General features: G+C 42.0%; 1 protein-coding gene across 5 annotated transcripts in view; it reads right to left on the reverse strand.

The window, feature by feature from the left end:
- Nucleotides 1–19,476, reverse strand: part of PRKG1 (protein kinase cGMP-dependent 1) — a 1,074,795-nt gene that overhangs the window by 962,603 nt on the left and 92,716 nt on the right. Inside the window, exon 1 of one of the 5 annotated variants that reach the window (XM_090058531.1) lies at nt 17,299–17,731. The exons of the other annotated variants lie outside the window; for them this stretch is intronic. The gene's annotated coding sequence lies outside the window, so the exon portion shown is untranslated. Of the gene's footprint in view, nt 1–17,298; nt 17,732–19,476 lie in introns of those variants that run through there. 5 annotated transcript variants of the gene reach the window in all.

Consider the following 19,476-nt stretch of genomic DNA (forward strand, 5'->3'; position numbering starts at 1 on the left):
AGTGAGAAAGAAGAGATATGAAGGAGGAGTACACATGTACCCAGGAGAAAAAAAAATAGAGAAAATGAAGAGGCACACAAAGCCCATGCCATTGGAGGAAAAGAGGGTACACATACCCCAAGAATTGGAGGTTAAAGGTGATAAAATAGTATTAAGGTAACAGGCCTTAAAGAATGCAGTGTCCCTGATGTAGCAGAAGTGATGGCATGTGTAGAATTTCCTTGGAACAGGGGTGCATGCAAACAGAAATGCAAAGTGTACCTGTAGTAAAAAGCCTAGAGGTGTGGTTTTCAACCTGTGGTCCATGGGACTTTTGGGGGATCCACAGACTACATTTAAGAGGTCCATGAAAGATGATTATGATCAATCAAAATTACGTGAATACCTACACTTAGGTCTACACCTCCATTTGATATTTCTAAAGGGGTCCATACCTCCATTCAATTTTTTTAGGGGGCCACAAATGAAAAAGGGTTGAAAACCAATGGCCTTGAGAAAGTATGAAGAATGCACCTAACAATGCAAAGCCATATCAGCCTGCAGCACCAAGATTATTTTGTGGATCTCCACATAAAGTAAGTCTCATAGCATTCTCTCCCCACCCACATCCCTGTTCTTGAATAACAAAAGGATCTGTTCAGTTTCTCTCTTCCTCCTTTCCTGCTGCTGAAAAAGAGGAGAAATTGCTATTTTTCTTTCATCTCCCTTTCCTCATCCACAACTACAAGAACAGTCTACTTGCTCACCATTCCTCTGCAGCCTCATGTACATGTTCTTGAAAATGACATTTTGCTCAGTCTAGCAAAGACCAGACAAAACTAGAAGAGCTGTGATCAGATGTGTGATCTCAACAAGAGCTATATTGAGCTTTTCTGCTACAAGCTGAACATCACAGGTTTATATATTTTGTCTTACAACACTGCAAAACATTAACTGTACATGGTCTTTATTTTAATAAAAAGATTACTAACTTCTTGAATTTCTGGTTGCACTTAAATAACTGTTAAAAACTGAAACTGACATTCTTCTTTTCCTAAGGAATTAAATCCATGACAGCAGTTGTATGCAGAAAAATGTATATTTTATAAAGAAATATAATAAAAGGAGGTGCAGGTTTTGGTTGATGAGGGCATGGGGTTGTTAAGGAAGACCCTTACATTTTCAATTAGTGAAGAAATTTTTCAAGCTGTTGAAAATGTCATTATTTTCAAAGTGTCTTCACAGCTCTTCTTATAGCCTATGTTTTGAATTCATTTAATTTTACTATTTAATTGCATTTTTTGCTTTACATATTATGCTTGGCTAGTTTAACTACAGCTTCACTAAGAATGTGAATTTAAAACATACAATAATTCACTATTGTCATGATCCTCTGTTATCTGAGCCAGAGAATGTGGTACGGTCCATCTATTTATAAGATGTAGTGTCTATCAATTATTATCTTTGTTTACGTTTGGCCCCCAAGAACATAAATGAGTTCTTCTCTCCCTGTGGATTTTTTGCCCCACATTTACATCAGACTGTTTAAATAGTAACAAGCATTGACAGATTCTAAGACCATGTTACTGTGGGGGCAGGAAAGAAATGAAAGGCTAAAGTCAATGTTTTTTAAAGCTGATCCAGAATTAGACTCTGTAACTATCCATAGAGATTTTGCATCCATAGAGCCTAATTTATTTTGGACAAAATCCAACATTAAGACCTTTTAATTGTGTTTGTTTATACGAGTCAGCATCTGTATCATTTTAAGCTAGTGTGATATTTATGTACATATATACAAGAAAGTCTGTAATGGCAATTATATTTAAAATATAACATTGTAGTAATAAAATATTTTAGGTTTCCCAAAACCAAAGTTTCACGCTAAGTTCCTCCCTTCCCCCACTCTAGACATTATAGTTTTTTCCCTACTTTTTCAGATTTTCATCTACTTCACAGAAAATTTAATAATTGAACAAAATGAACTGCCTTGACAGTATGATTTTCAAATCAGTTTCTTATATACACCTTGATCAGGTCTAAGATTTGTCTGTCACAACAGTTTTCTGAATTTTAAACAGGAAGCACTCCTAGGAAATATATTTAGAAACCTAATTTTAAAAGAACAAGGGCTTTTGTTTGTTTGAGGGTTTTTGGAGGGAAAGGGGGGGGGGAAGGATAAGGAGGGGAGGTCAGGGGGAAGGTGAAGAGAGAAATTCAGCATTAGACAGAAAAATAATTGTTATAAATGTGGTTAGGTCACCATTTTAATAAATAGTATTATATTTCAAGATCTTGCTAGCATGAACAGGGACAATATATTGTCCAAAATTTTGAATCTTTTTTCTCTGTTTAAAATTTGAGAGACTATTTTCTGATATATTTGAAATCCATGCAACAATGTTAAAGTTTTGCTATATGTGCTCAGGCACTAGTTTCCTAGGAAACCAATGACTGCATGAACACCATAAAATGTGAGTCTTGTGCTTGCTATTGCACCAGAAATATACTATTGTTATCTCTATCACACAAACCATACCATGGAGACAGTAGATATATGCTCTGCCATTCAATCAAAGAGATTTAATGTCACTTCAGATATTTAAGCAAGTATACATCTAAACAACTTTTATGTTCATAGCCAACCAATCTGATTCACCACTCAGCAGATGGCAGTAACTACAGTGAGGCTTCAATGGAGAAAAAATAGAATTGGATCACGAAATGGATTAGTAGTAAATCCACTGTACTAAATTTGTCCTCCTCTTGTTCCACCAGCCCCTTAAATAAATACAAAACATGAAGAAGAAAAAAAAACACAGTGGTGGTGGGATGGATTTCTTCACAGGCATATAAGCCCCACTGAGAAGCCAGGTTATCAAAACTACATATTCATACATTCACATCCAGTGTTTATTCCCTAGAGCAGTGATTCTCACCCAGGGTGCCATGGCTTAGTACTATTTTTGCCTGCCTGATCCCCCACCCTCACTGCAAGGATCTAAGCGGTCACTGCAATGTATTAATTAGGTTTTGAGATTGGGTGCCACTCTATTAACAAAAGTTACAAAGCTCTACTCTGGAGGATAACTATTTTAGGAATGTTTAAAGCCTTCTGCAAAATTAAAAGCCAATAGACTGGAAGCAGCAATAACACAGGAGGTGGAGCATGTCCTGTAATATTAAGTATGGAGTCATGCCAATAGGGGAAAACTAAACTGGCAACACCTGAAGTATAAAACAAAAACAGTTCAAACATGGGAAACTGCACTACCTGCCCCAGTATCCCTTCTTCCTCTCTACCACTTATCTTCTATTCCAACTTTGGCTCCTCCAACCTTGACCTGGCCAGACCCAGAGCTGCCACTGCTGCTTCTGCCTGACCAGGCTGGGTAAGGCTGGGCCACAGTTGCTGCCATTGATTGTCCCAGAGCTGGAACTGGAGCCAGAGTAGAATAGCAGGAGGTCTGCAGTGGGAAAGGTGCAGGGGTTGTGAGGGGTCATGGGTCAGGCATAGGCACAGGGGAGAAGAGGCAAAAAGGGGAAGCAGGCACGAAGGGCAAGAGGTGGGGGACAGGCACAGGGGAGCAGGGAGGCAATGTGTTGGGGAACCAGTGGCAAATGGGTTCATTTTCCTCCTTTGGAGCATGCACTGTCGGTTACTTGCTGTAAACTAAATGGCCCATAACTCACTTCCACTCTGGTAGAAGTCTGTGTAATATTAGCACACTAACCTAGTTTATGAATAATCTCACAGGTAAGACATTGCCTTAAGAAATACAAAGTGCTACATTTTAATGCTACTTATTCCATGATCCTCAATAACTGACCCTATAAACCATCTAACCATCCTGAGGACCTGAAGAGTGTTGAACTTAATTCACTTAATGTGTGGGAAAATATTATTCCTAAAAAAATTGCAGATACATTGAGTAAGGATCCTAAAATCTTGCTACGCACACATCAGTATGCATATGAAAAGTTGGCTAAAAGTTCACCTTTGCATTCCCACAATCCTACTACAGTTTTGTGCAGCACTGACACTCGGTCTCAGCTGCTCCAACTTATACCATTTATCAATAGCCTCAAGGGTCCAAAAAAACTCCAAAACCAGTTGGTGATCACTGTGGCACAGGACCATCCTGACTATGCTACTGTTATCCCAGTTAGCTCAGCAACAGGAGTGTGAGTAGGCTAAGAGTCTGTTTGTCGCTTCTAAGCTTCCAGATGATCACGCCTACATTAAGGCAATTCTCTCCAGACCAATTACAACAGCCATATGGCTGCAACTCACCAAAGATTCTGGTCCTCTTCTTCCTCAATATTTGCTTCTTTTTCAGTTTTTGATACATTTTTCATTCTCTTTTCATGGGAGGGGCCTAGCTGGACCTAGCAGTATAGAAGCAAGTCATGCCCTTCAGCCTCCCTTGCAGCCATGCACAGAACCATTTACAACTCCTCTGAAAAACAGAACCACAGCCACACTTCTTTTCCAATCACACAAAGGTGCTGACTATTTAAGGAAAGCTTATACTTTGCTTTGGCGTACAGCAAGAAATGACCCTGAAGATGTTTTAATATGCGAACCATAGTAAAACTAGAAGGAACCACAACATACTTAACCAGAATTCTTAATGGTAGTTCCTGTTACTATATGGTGCCATTGTAACCCCTCCCCCACTGGTTACAAAAATCCATGATCTAGCCCTAACACATTCACTCAAATAATAGGGAAGAGAAGAAAGTGTACATCTCATTAAAAATAATTAACACTAATAACAGAAGATAATTTAATAAAAGATAATTTTTAATTTTAATGGTACAGCCATTAATCTGGTTAACGGCTACCTGATTTGTTTCACAATGTTGGATTGTTTATTAGAATTGCCTATGTTATGTAGTCTCTATAAAAGTCTGAACACCATTTCTGAAAGTTAATTTGTTATACTTAAAAGAGAATTTATAAACCTATATTATCTTGGTGAAATACATACGGTTCAAATGCCCCCAAAATGCCATCAGCTTTCATGGTACCAAAGAAGTACAAACAGTACTTGCTTCTCTCTAAGAATTCTCTTCAAGGCAAACTGAAAATAACAGAAATTAAAATAATAGAAAATCACAGAATTGTAGAAAATTAGGGTTGGAAGGGACCTCAGGAGGTCATCTAGTCCAACCCCCTGGTCAAACAACAACCATCCCCAACTATATCATGCAAACCAACCCTCTGTCTAGCATAGCCTTAAAAACCTCCAAGGATGGAGATTCCACAACCTTTCTGGGTATTCTATTCCAGTACCTTACTACCTTCCTAGTGAGACTTTTTTTTCCTAATATCCAACCTAAACTTCCCTTTCTGCAACTTGAGACTGTTCCTCCTTGCTCTGTCTTCTGCCACCACTGAGAACAGTCCAGCTCCATCATTTTGGAACCACCCTTCAGGTTGTTCGAAGGCTGCTATTAAATCCCCCCTCTTCTTGTCTCAAGACCAAATAAATGTCTCTCCCTCAGAAGTCACGTGCCCCAGCCCCTAACCATCTTTGTTACCCTCCGTTGGACACTCTTCAATTTGTCCACATCTTTTCTATAGTGCGGGGCCCAAAACTTCATACAGTTCTCCAGATGTGGCCTCATCAGTACTGAACAGAAGGGAAGAATCACTTCCCTCGATCAAATGGCAATGTTCCTAATATACCGTTAGTCTTCTTGACAACAAGGGCACACTGTTGGCTCATATTCAGCTCATCATCCACTGACTCCCAGGTTCTTTTCTGCAGAGCTGCTGCTTAGCCAGTCAGTCCCCAGCCTGTACCAGTGGGTGGGATTGTTCTGTCCTAAGTGCGCTTGTCCTTATCGAAACTCATGAGATTTGTTTTGGGCCAATTCTCCAATTTGTCTTGGTCTCTCTGAATCCTAGCCCTACCCTCCAGTGCACTTACTATTCCCCACAACTTGGTGTCATCTACAAACTTGTTGAGCATGTACACCAGGGGGCAAAATAGTGAATCTGGCATGCCCTTCCAGTGCTGCTGGAGCCAGTCTCCATGGGAACCCTAGCCCCAAACTGCCACAGCCCCACCACTGCTAGGACCTACTTTGAACGCCTTAAAAAGAAAGTTGTTTATCTTGCTGGGTTCCTATGACCTCAGCTGACTTCCTGCCCCTAGGGCAGGGGGCTGGACTAGAAGATCTTCCGAGGTCCCTTCCAGCCCGAATGTCTATGAAATCTATGAAATCAGATGCAGCAATACAAGCAGGGGCTGCTGGGAAACAGAATCTGCTGCAGACACAATCCCGCCTGCAGGCCCAACTCTGCCCATCCCTGGTGTACACCAACCCATCTTTCAGGTCACTGATGAAGATACTGAACAAAATCAGCTAGAGGACCAATCCTTGGGGCACTCCACTTGAGACTCGCTAATGATGAAATATTGAGTCATTGATTACCACTCTTTGAGCCTGACGATCCAGCCAGTTTTCTATCCACCTTACAGTCCATTCATCCAACCAATACCTCCTTAGCTTGCTTGTGAGAATGTTATGGAAGACCATATCAAAAGCCCTCCTACAAACAAGCTACATCATGCCCACTGCTCTCCCTGTATCTCACCACAGAAGAAAATCAGGTTGGTCAGACATGACTTGCCCTTGGTGAATCCATGTTGACTGTTCCTAATCACCTTCTCCTCCAAGCACTTAAAAATGGATTCCTGGAGGATCTGCTCCATTATTTTTCCAGGGACTGAGGTGAGGCTGACCAGTCTGTAGTTCTCTGGATTCTCATTCTTCCCTTTCTTAAAAGTGGGCATTATTTTTGACCTTTTCCAGTTTTCCAGGACTTCTACCAATTGCCATGAGTTTTCAAAGATAATAGCCAGCAGCTCTGCAGTCACAGCAGCCAACTCTGGCACCCTTGGGTACATTGTATCTGGCCCCCGGTCTTGTACATGTCCAGCTTTTATAAATAGTCCCTAATCTGTTCTTTTGCTACTGTGGGCTGCTCACCTTCTCCCCAACCTGTGCTGCCAGGTGCAGTAGCTTGATAGCTGATCTTGCCTGTGAAGACTAAGGTAAAAAAGTCATCAAGTATTTCAGCCTCTTCCTCATCTTCTGTCACTAGATTGCCTCCCCCATTCAGTAAGGGACACACACTTTCCCTGATCTTCCTTGTGTTCCAGTTGTCCAGGACCTGGAAACCCTTCTTGTTACCCTTTATGTCCCTTGCTAGCTGCAACTCCAGTTGTGCTTTGGCCTTCCTGATTTCATCCTTGCATGCCTGAGCAATGCTATTATACTCTTCCCTAGCCATTTGTCCAAGTTTCCACTTCTTGTAAGCATTTTTTTGCATTTTAGCTCACTGAAGATTCCCTCCTAAGCCAACCTGGTCTTCTGCCATGCTTGCTAGTCTTCCTGCACATCAGGATGGTCCATTCTTGTGCCCCCAGTAAGGTTTCTTTAAAATACAACCAGCTCTCCTGGACTCCCTTCTTCTTCCACCTGGCCTCCCAGGGGATCCTGCCTGTGAGTTCTCCAAATGAGTTAAAGTCTGCTTTTCTGAAGCCCAGGGTCATTACTCTGCTGCTCTCCTTCCTTCCATTCCTCAGGCTCCTGAACTCAATTGTCTTGTGGTCACTGGTTCCCAAACTGCCATCCACTTCTACAGTCCCACAAATTACTCCCTGTTTGTAAGCAGCAGGTCAAGAAGACCACGACCCCTATTTGGCCTTTCCAACACTTGCACCAGGAAGTTGTCCCCAACACTCTCCAAAAACTTTCTGGATCTCCTATGTATTGCTGTATTGCCTTCCCATCAGACTGCAACAAATTGCAGCTAAACACAAGCTTTTCATCACTAAGGTAGCTAGTGACAAGATACAAAACTACAAAATAAAGATATAATTTGGACCTGTTTTCACATGATTTAATAAGTGTATCCACTGAACTAATTCCCTCTGTGGACCCATCACTTGGGCAAAGAATATACATTTATTAATAATATCAAAATACTAGCATATGGCATAAGAACTATTTGATTAAAGTGCTCTCTCTCTCGTACATATATATATATACATACATACATACATATACATACATACATATATATACATACATACACACACACACACACACACATGCACATATACATATGAATAATATCTTGCGCATTATCTTGTATAGTTAAGGCACTAACTGTGAACGTATACTGGGACCACAGTTACAGTCAGAATTTCTAACACTGTTCACCATAATTCACTATAAGAACAATAATTTTCCAGACTACACTGATCAAGAAATCCAAACTAACATAGTCCTTACAAGAAACAACTGCACTTATTTTGGATGACAGTCCATGCATAGCATAGATACTGATTTAGAAATTCAGATTTTTTTTTATGACTACCTTTAGAAGTAGAACGTCTCTACTGAATGCATTCCCAATTTTGCTTTCTCACCAATAACTGTACTTCATTTTTTTTTGTTTCTCCACAACCCCCATTGTTCATCTATAGCACCTGACAGTCAGTGCAGCCTAGAGGCCACTATATAATACTTAGTGATTATAATACAACTCAGTAGAGTACTTAATATTGTAGGAAAAAATTTCATGTTACCTCTCAACAACAACTGCAAAACAGAACAGTAACTCCTTGCTGTCAGCATTATTCAGAATCTTAGTAGACTGAATCATAAGGAGAATAATGCTATCGGATATCCGACTTCAGCCATCTACGCAATGCACTAATGCCTTGAAGTGAGTCACAAGTTATCTTTTTTCCCTGAAAAGACAGTATATGTCGAAACACGAAACCTTACATGGTAAGGATTCAGTCTTGCAAGTTGCTGAGCTCTGTTAATTTCAATGGCAGACAAAGAAGCTCAACAATAAAGGCCTGAACCAGTAATAAGTAACTAAGGCAAAGTGACCAAGGCAGCAGTCCCAGGCACCAATTTAGGGATGGGAGAGTAGGGAGAGCTCAAAAATAACATCTGCACTGACAGCCAGAAGCCACACAGAGCACATAATCCAGAGCACAGACCTGCCCTGTCATACCTCTGAAATCCATAAAGGTATTTTAGCAACTAACTTCCCAAAGAAATCAACAGAAAGGTAGGCACCTAAATAATTTTATGGATCCGAGCTCAAGTGCTTAGGACCCTTCAGAATCAGATCTTGGAATCTATTATAGAGACAAAGTGATACTAGGTAGTATATTTAGCTTACACTATCTATACAAAAATAAACAAACAAAACCACCTTAGCAAAGACTCCTCAGTATTAGAAGAAATAGTCCTAAATGGTTATAAATTATTTGTTGGTTTATTTTGTTTTAAAATGTTAGCTGCTCAAGTTTGGATTGACTGTTAGTTAATTATTAATAAAGGTTTGAAGATCAATCTAAACACAGTTAAATTCATTTACTGATTAGGATTACAAAAAGTCATTACAACTAGTGTTATAAAGCAGGAGTGCTCAACCTCCAGTCCACGGGTCAAATCCAGCTCACAGAGCCATGCCATCTGGCCTGTGGGGAACCACCCCCCTGCCCTTCAGAACATTTTGCGGAGGGGTGTGACAGAAATTCCATGTGTCTGGATCCCTGTTCACCTTGGCCAGTGACCAGATCAAGCCAGGCCACTCCCACCCCTCATACACACATCCCTGCCCCCCACCACCACTCATACATACACTCATACATCCAGATGGGGGTTGAAACACTCCACACTCACCCCTGCCCATGTGTCCAGACCGGGGCTGCTTCATCTGCCCCTCCCAGCACCCCACATGTCTGGACCAGTGCCAGGGTGCTCCTCCTCCCCCATATTCAGATCAGGGCAATTCTTCCCCTACCCCCTCACCCCCCCAGTCCAGAATGGGACCAGACCACTCCCGCCCCCAGCCTGAGTGGATGGATTAGGGTCAGGCTGTGCACCCCCCTGCAGTTAGACTGGGCCTCCACTGCAACTGGTCCCACATACTGGATTAAGCCCACCGGCCTGATCCAGCCCACTGATGGACCTGGCACCACTCATCCAGCCCTGAGGGCAAAAAGGTTGGGCACCACTGATACAGAGCATATATTACCAAATTCTGGTCTGTTGTGGGATACAACATATTCTTGTGGAACAAGGTTGTAGAACTTCATAGTAATAAAAACTAACTCAGACATATCAGCCCCATGAATTTCCTAAAGCAAGGCAGTTAGGGAGCTGGCAAGAACAAGCTTCCTGAACTCAGCAAATGAGACGACAGTCTAGGACTACAAAAGACAAGTCCCATGCTTAGTAGTCCTTCTGCCTATCACTGTTAAGGTGTGTCAGTTTCTGAAGCCAACAGCACACAATGGAGCAACATGACTACCATCACATCCTTTGACACCTCAACCTAAACACTGAGGTATCCATTTACAGTTCAGTCAGTTGAGGGTGGCATTTGGCATAAGTCCAGAACAGGGCTCCAATTTATGTCTAGGAAGCCAGAGAAAGATATCTGACATGCTCTGCCAACGTACCCACAAGGGACATATGCCAGTTGCAAATGTATGAAGTATAGGTGCATCCTGCCCTGTCATCTTACTCTTTCAATATACCCCCTATACTAGGGAGACCATGGAAATTTGTGTCAGAGCTGATTATATTGTACTTCAGCCAAGAACTCTGCCACACCACAGGGATTCTCAGTTATCCAACTGGGGCCAGAGAATGAACACTCTCTTGCCTAAATAGCATGAGGTGTCCGATGGAGCAAGGGAAAAATTGGTCTAATGTCTTTTACTCCACCCTAGAAAGTCAATGCAACGACAAGAAGTCACCAGTTTATCACTGTATCTGAAATTCTGACATTTCTAATAGTGCATCTTCCTATGAGTATTATACTTCAGTGTCAGCATTCAAGAGACTGGCACCCACAACCTTTTGCTTCCAGCATAAGCTTACTGACATTAAAGAATGTCACCATTTAAACCAAGAATTAACCGATTATCTGGGGCCCATAAATTACATTTTGTAATAAAGATAAAGTACATTCAATCAATTTAACATTATATCATGTTCCCATCATGGTTATTTTTATATGTTAACTACTATTAAAAGAATGATAAATGATTTTTTCAGGGGATCCTATTCATATTGTATTACTTAAACACTTGCCCAACTGAATTAGTTTATTATTTTTATACTAACAGAATTCAGTCCTTGTTATTACCACCACTGCAAAGGTGATGATATAATGCCATTAAAGCACCCTGCCACGTGCTAAAATGACTGTGACCACTCTTCAGTTACAGCATTGTTTTTAATGCATCATTTTCTGCAGTGTAAAACTGAAGCCATAATGTAATATAAATAAATCTTAGATGCCAATGTTACCTCTAAAGTTTGACAGCTTTCCCCTTCCATTTTAGAAACCAGCAATTTAAGTGGTATTTTGGAGTTGCATAGTTCTCAACATCTGTTCCTAATCAATAGGTCGTACTTTTAATTTGGCTTACAGTTTCTATTTTTTAAATAAAATATTTGTATTTCAAATAAATTTTCTTAGACTTGTATTGTATGAATTTTAATTACTGTAAGGCTCCCAGGTACTGAAGCATGGATACCATTTATAAATCAGCAGATAATTTATTTTATGCAAACACTCTAAACTAAAAAAAGAGTACTTCATTCTAAATGCTTCTGGTTTATTTTATTACTATTATAATCACTTAAAAATACGCCTCTGGCCCATAAACGATGTGTGCATTTGCCTTCAAAGAACCAATTTAGCTGTCTAAGGGATTTAGCTAAATCTTGTGTGTGTATGTTGTACTTTCCCCAAGGCTATACAACCAAATATGTTTTTAAGCATAACTCTTGTAGATATAAATGACTTGCAGATTTTTTCCATGTAGTTACTTAAGGAAAACATTTTATTTTTTTATATAAGGTTTTTATTCTGGGTCTCACTCATGTAAATACCAAAATGCCTATTGCCTACAATGAGCTCAGGATTGGGCCCAATACATAGACTATGCGGCCCGCTTATGCTTGTATTCCCACCATATTTAATGATTTCCAGAGGGACAAAATGTACAGTATTAAAAAAAAAAAGCATATAGCTGTTGTCAATCAGAAAGAAAAACACTCTTTAAGAAAACAATAATGGTTATTTTCCCAGAGTGAAAATTAAAAAACAGCCATCCCAAATTGCCTGGTAATAGTGGCTGTGCAAGTTTCTCTTTTGGTCTTAACTGTTGTAAAAGAACAAAAAAATTCCCTTGGAAAGAAAAGCCAAAGACCCCTCCCTGCCCCCTCAAAAACCTCTTTGTTTTCTTCCATTCATTTGTTTGTTTGTTGTCCAGGTGTCTTTTTAACCTAAATTTAGGTCTAAATTTGGTCCAAACAGCACATTTTTAATGATGGAATATTGTCTTTAGCCATCAAGGATGTAGGAAAACAAATGGGCGGAAATTAAACAGGAAATCTTTCAAGGATGAAGAATAAAGTTCCTTACAAAATCTGTCCAATTATTTTTCTTCAGAAAACCAGTTTTCTCCTCAGTCATTACCATCTATTCAACTTAACTCCTTTTAGGTCATACAGCTATAGAAAAAAAGTGACTGGCTTTAAGATTGGCTGTTATTTATAATTACTTAACACAAAGGCTTATACCTCTCTTATGAGATATTCTGTTTATAGGTTTCATGTAAATATTTCCTTAGAATTAAACTGATGTCTTTATTTCTATTAGACCTTGTAATTCAGCATGGCGTCTGAACCAAAAAATTGTTCATGGGTTCTAATCCCATCTCTAACATGAACTTGCTGTGGGACTTTGGAAAGGGTAGTTAATTTCTCTATAACTCATGTTTCCGAGCTGGACAAAGATCTTCACAGGGCATTATGATGCTCAGATAATGTCTGCATGCAGCTTTGAATATAATACAATGTGCGCACAGCATCTTTATTATCCCTCAGAATCTGGGCTTCATGAATCTAATAACATTAGTTTACAATTGTATGTCCAGGGCCAAGCCCTGCCAACCTTACATAAGTTACCTTACTTATACCCACAAGGGGAATTAGACCCAGAATAAACCCAACTCTGCAACAGCAACCAAAGGCAGTTTAAAATCTATTGTTTAACATGTAAAATTTAAGCAATACTTTTTTCTTACCGTAACATCCTCCGGGGAAGCTTCATAGCCTTTTCCAAGATTAAAAATTACATTGACTCATAGACAAAATGTCCTCTGAATGGCTTTATAACATCACTATTCATCCACACCAATAGCACCAAATGGCCTTCCAATGTGCCCTGAAGTATGACGTCTATTTAGATATGTATATTTGCATTTTTAGGAACTAGGTCTGCAGCTGCTAAGCATTAGTCCTTATTCTTGTTAGTTATCTCCATGGAATCCCCTTTCACTGGGGCTTTCCCCATTGAGCCAAACCCTACACCATTTCAGCATCACGAAGAGGCTGTAACAGGGTACCTGAAGATTAATCATTAACAAATGATCTAAAGATTGCGTGCTTGCTCCCTGCAGTCATGAACATGAAAACAAGGCTTTCCTGGTAAACTTATACTAGCCTATTATAAGCCACATGTGTCTTTGCATGTAGACACAGAAACTTGTATTTCAGTCAGTAGCAAAGTCTAAAAACTAAGCCTGACATTGAAAAGGACCTCAGCTGTGCTTCCTCAAGATGGATTATCCAGGTATATGCATCTCTAGCAGAGTGTAAGTAATCCACGTTCTATTGCAGGGGTGGCCAACATGCAGCATGAGTGCCACAAGTAGCATGGGCAGCCTGCGCATGGGGCACACAGCAGACCAGGGAGGGGACAGGAAGTTCAGCAGCCAATAGGGCAGAAAGTAGAACAGATCAGACAGAGAGCACAGGGCAGGAAGCAGGAAGCAGAAAGCAGAGGAGGAGATCAGGCAAAGAATACGGAATATGGAGCAGAAAACGGAGCAGACAATTGAACAGAGGATGGGACTCAGAGTAGTATGCAGAGAGGACGCAGAGCTAATTTCTAGCATGCCTACCGAAAACGCTAGGCTCAACCCTCATGTTGGAAACAGCAATAACTCCAAGAGAGGCAAAACTCTCAATTCTCATTTTTCTTCCTTAAGTGTGACAGCATCATTTTTTTCCTTTCTGAGTCTCAAGTTAGAAACCTTATCAATGCCATAATTTACAGATTGAGATGGATACTAAGGGTGATGCACATTATCACAGTAAGTACTGTCCTTGAACACATGGTTTTGTGAGGTCACATCCCTATGAAATCATGGCTCTAGAAAATATTGAATATTTTGCTTGAATAAAGTGTATTTATCCACTATAAAACTATAAAATCTAAAATGGAAAAGACCCTCTCCCACTATAGTAGCCATAGAGTAATGCAGGATGTTAAGTTAGGGTAAAAGCAGCATTATCAGATAAATGTATGGAATTTAACTCTTAATTTCACTACGGTATGCAATTATCACAACTGTATAAAGAAAAGCATTTTGTGGAATGAGGAACTAAAATATAATTGCTAGAAATATTAGATATCCATTCAAAACTTAGTCAAGCATCTTACACATTTACAGTACACTGCAGAAATTCCAGAGTTTATTTTTTACTTCAAATCTACTCAATTTGCTAAGTTTACAGGCAATATATTGACCAATCAATTAACTGTGAGAACTCTCAAACCTGATAAGACTTTCCACAGAAAATCACCTAGCAGCTCCCAGTTACTTTTCCAGTGCTTTGACAATCATTCTGATTTCTTAACATCAGATTGATATGGAAAAAAATCTAAAACATAATTGCACTTGCCTACACTATTCATATCATTTTGCCCAGGGCACTTAGGTGCAACAATGAAATTTGTGATGGGAAAGTCTGTTTTTCTGTATGATTAACTTCCCTTTAAAATTAATTTCCTTATTCCTCCGTGTACCCTTATTATATCAACTGTGCTTTTTGTGCTATGTCTGAAGAATGCATTTTCATATTTAAGACAAGCAGAAAATAATACCCCACCAACAACACTAATTAGATGGAGCTTATTTTCATCAAAATATTTGCAATTATATTAAACATTCATTTTACATATAAATATTTGGTTTTTCCCATCATAGCCTTAGGAAATACTGATTAAATTATATATTTAAATGGACCCTATCAGAAACCATTAGGATCATCCAACTATTTATCAATATGTTTACAGCTAGTGAGAGAGAAATAAGCATGGAAAACCGGCCACTTTGGAGGCCCAAATACAAATATGTCAAGGGATTATGATAGCTGGAAAAGAGCTTTGGAGGAAATTCAGAGATCCTATAATTTTTTTTTTTTATTTTTTTTTTACAGGTCAGCTTTTAGAAAAGAGGAACAAGAGGATTTCATCACACTTTAGCAGCCATTGCCCAAATCTCTAGCACAAGTCCAGAACAAGAGTAATGGCTCATTCTTATCATACTGGAAAAATCTAAACCTTGATGCCTCGGCCTAAAAGCATTGTCAAGATTTGTATCTGGAACCGAAATCTGAATAACTAAATACCTGGATTGAACAAACTAAGTAGCAAACCAGCACAGCTGCTCCCTTCTTCACCAGAAAAGCTTGGAGCCTACAGCAACCTGTGGAATAGGGAAGTATGTGACTAATGACTTGTCCTGCACCCAAGTGTCTAGGTTGTAGCTGCATTGATCTAGAGGAAAAAGCAAACAGGGCTCATGGATAGAAGTGATATCATTTATTAGACAAACAAGATTTTTGCAAAAAAAATTCTTTAGTTGCAAGCTTTTGGGCAGAAACACCTGAATTTCAGCCAATTTTTAAATGAAATTTTCTCAAGCAGGAAACAACTTTGACCACCGGAAACCTGAGATCCTGCTCTTGCCATTGTTTGAGGTAATTTGCATCATCACAGCCTTACAGGAGAGCTGAGACTCCTTACCAGCTACAGACTGCTGCCCAGAAGGGTTTTCCATCTATTCACCCCTCTGTGAAATCCTATGCAATTTAAACTTTCATTTCTACCCAGGAGAACTTTTACAATCTTTTCTCTGATGCCTGATGAAGAGTGTTTGTGCCTGAAAGCTTGCAATTAAAGAAATGTTTTTATCCAAAAATCCTGTCGGTCTAATAAAAGATATCATCTCTGTCCATGAGCCCTGATCGCTTTGTCCTGGATCCAGCTTTCACCTTGCAGGGGAACGAGCTACACCTGTTATCTGGACTGGTCACAGAATTTGGGGAACAGTTGTAAAATCTGGGGAACAACTAGCAAAAAAAGCTGAATCCAGAGCAAGTACAGGGCCGGCTCTACTTGAGCAGGGCTCTGACAAGGTCCAGGTTTGCTTTGGTGCTGCTGGATCTGTTGTCTAGACTTGGGTGGGACACTACAGCCTGGAGCCAAAAAAAAGGCAGCACTGCCACTAGCTGCCAAGATTCAGGGTTTTACTCCTCCTCCTCCCCCCTGTCCAGATGTCTCCCATGGGTCTCGTGCCACCTTTCCCTACTGCTTCTCCAGCAGCGGAGCCTGGGGGGGGGCCTTTCCCGGGGCAACCAGGGGGTCCAAAGCCGAGCCCACGTTTGCAGGCGGCCAGGGCCAGGACCTGGGCCGGGGCGTGCTGGCCCTGCTGCTTTCCTGGCTGCTGGAGCAGGCTGCTCATCACATCTGAGCCCCAGCCATTTACCTTAAAAGGGCAAAATATCTGTGGAAAAACTTCCTCTAGCTGGGAAGGGGGGAGCGCCTTCCCCTCACACGACCCCGCCGGGCCCCGGGGCCGCCGCCCGCCCAGCGAGTGCCGCCGGCCCGGGCCCCAGGCGCAGGCGGGGCAGCGCGGGCTCCTCGCCCCGGGCGGACGCGGGGCTAGGCGGGGGAGCCGGCCCGGCGCTTAAGGCCCGGCGGGGGCGGGGGCGGGGGGCAGCCGAGCCGGGTCGCAGCGCACGGGCCGTTCCGGCTCCTCCGGGGGCAGCCGGGAGCGGCGGCCGAGCGAAGACATCGGTTGCTAGGAGACCACGGCCCCTCCGTTGCAGAGCGGCCGGGAGGAAGCGCGGCCTCCCGCGCAGCCCGGAGCCAGACCGCTGCGCCTGGGCCGGGCCGTGCCGCCGCGCTGGGGCACCCGGCGCGCCTGCCCTCGCCCCCGGGAGAGACGAAGTTGCACAGGGCGCGAAGGACTCCCGCAGCCCACGGGCATCGCAGCTAAGGGAGAGGGGGCTGGGGACCGGCCACGCGGTGCTGGAGACAATGAACGGCAGGACGTGCGGACGGCCTCGGAAGGCAGCATTCCCCTGTCTGAGCTGATTAAAATGCAGTCCTGCGGCTACCTCGAGAACCCAGACAATGCCCTGGTGCTCACGTCCTGCAGTCACTCCAAGCCACGCGCCGCAGCCACGTTCCTCGCCCACCGCAGACTGTTTCAAGACATGGCTCTGAGCCACTCGGGCAATCTACAGCTAGGAAACCACGACCCTGGCCTTACTCAAGAGGCCCCGAAAGAGGGGGAGGGAGGAGTGCATCTTTTGAATGCATCCCCTCAGTAGAAGGATGCTGGAAGAGTACTGTGTTGTGATGTGATTATGTAAAACCCTGTCAGTAGCTGCTGAACACAGTGAATTAAATCTTTTCGTGCTGACTCTCATAACTACATCGGAATTGCCTGTAACCTTGTATACAACGTGATCCTTAAGTACCAGGGAGACATTTTTTTGGCCGACTCTGAACAACACTTTCTATCTCAGTTCTCTTTCCTGAAAGCATGGGTACTAAACTTGACATGATTTCACACGCTGCCGAAAGCCTTGGAATTAACATATTTAAAACTAATATGAAATGGATGTGGGGGTTTCATAGCATCAGCCCTGTTTTAAATCTAAGGCATGGCAAACCAGGGAGTCTATAGGAAGGTGGGTGACAGACTGAACTGCAGCAGGGGATGGTAAATAATCAATGACCCAATTTCTCCTTTTGGTTCCTGTTAAATGCTACTCCAGGGCGCTGCTTTCCAAGAAGGATCAATTCAGTGAGTCTACAACTCCCTTGCACATTTCCAGATCAGTTCTACAGCTTCCAGTCCCTCCATTGGGCTGCAGTAAGAAAGCAACTTGTATTTTCATTTGATTGCTCTGCAAACTCTTCTTTTTCATGGGGGTAAGTCAGTCTTCAAAAGCTTTTCAACAGAAAAGCCCATGCAGACCAAAAGGAAGGCCCTGACCACGTGTCATGACAAGCTACAAGGACTGCCCTGTTTCACATGCCTGCAAGAAAAAAAGAGCTACTACAAGAAGCGGCTTAACAAACCAAGTTATGAAAAAAAAATCCCTCCCCTCCTTCCGCCAATCGCTAATACCGCTAGGAAAATGTCAGCCATAAACATCAGATTTGACTTAATGAGGTCCCTTCTCGCCTTCCAGCCTATGTATGACTAGTTTGAGCAGCAATAAGCCATCTCCCAAGCAAGGGATCCCAAGCCTTAACTCTTAATCAGACAAATTTGACGACTCTAGATGAAACAAATGTGTTTGGACACACAAAATAATTAAAAAGAACATTAGGCAGGCACTGATCTGAATCTAGAAGAAAAAGGGTATACAATTATGTTTATTGCTAGCAAATGGCACTTCAGCTAGGAGATTTTACTCACCCACACCGCTTCTTACTTACGGTATGAAGAATATCCTAAGTCTGCATGTTCAGCTGTAAAACACTTACACTCAACACAAAATGCATTTATTTTCAAACTGACTGGTTCTGAGATCATCATGCTGATAAGAAATGAAGCTGCTCCTGATGTGTTTTGATGTAAGTAGTGAACTAAACAGTATACAAGCTTTTTCATGATGATTGAACCAAATACATCAAGATTTATTGGGTAGCTATAGAGATAATTAAGTACTGTGTGGGGGATGTGATATTCTTTGTGTTTTAATGGAGAAAGCCATATCAGTTTGCATAGTCTTTGATGGGAAGTGTAAAACCAGGGCAGACTTATTTAAACGCGTTAAAAAAAGAGATTTCTTACAAACTTTCCCTTCACCCTTTCTTCTGGGGACAAACAACATATAGTTGCAGAAAGATAGTGGTGCAGGGCTTTTACCCTCTGAAAAGTTCCCAGCTGCGGGGGGGGGGGGGGGGGGGGGGGGGGGGGGGGGAGGGGAGACACAACAACTGTGGGAGAAAGTGTGTTGCTTAGGCCTTGAATGCGAGGAAAACACGGCACCGGTTTCCAGCCTCGAGATCTTCCCTCTGAGCTGGTCCCTAGTTGAACCGAACTTCAGCCAAGAAGGAAATCCCCACAGCTGCCGGTGGCTCCTCAGCCCTACCTCCCCTGCCACTCCACATCGCCCTGCCTGCCAAGCTGTGGATGACTTCCAGCAGTCTGAAGGGAGGGAGTCTGAAGACAAGCTCTATCCTGTGTAGACTGATCCTTGCTCACCCCACTCTTGCCGCCTCATTCTCCCTCCTACTACAATCAATCGCCTGATGCCTATTACTCCAGAGCTCTC

The sequence above is a fragment of the Crocodylus siamensis genome, chromosome 7, assembly GCF_052110815.1.
Source record: "Crocodylus siamensis isolate JL-2025a chromosome 7, ASM5211081v1, whole genome shotgun sequence".
NCBI classification, from domain to species: Eukaryota; Metazoa; Chordata; order Crocodylia; family Crocodylidae; genus Crocodylus; species Crocodylus siamensis.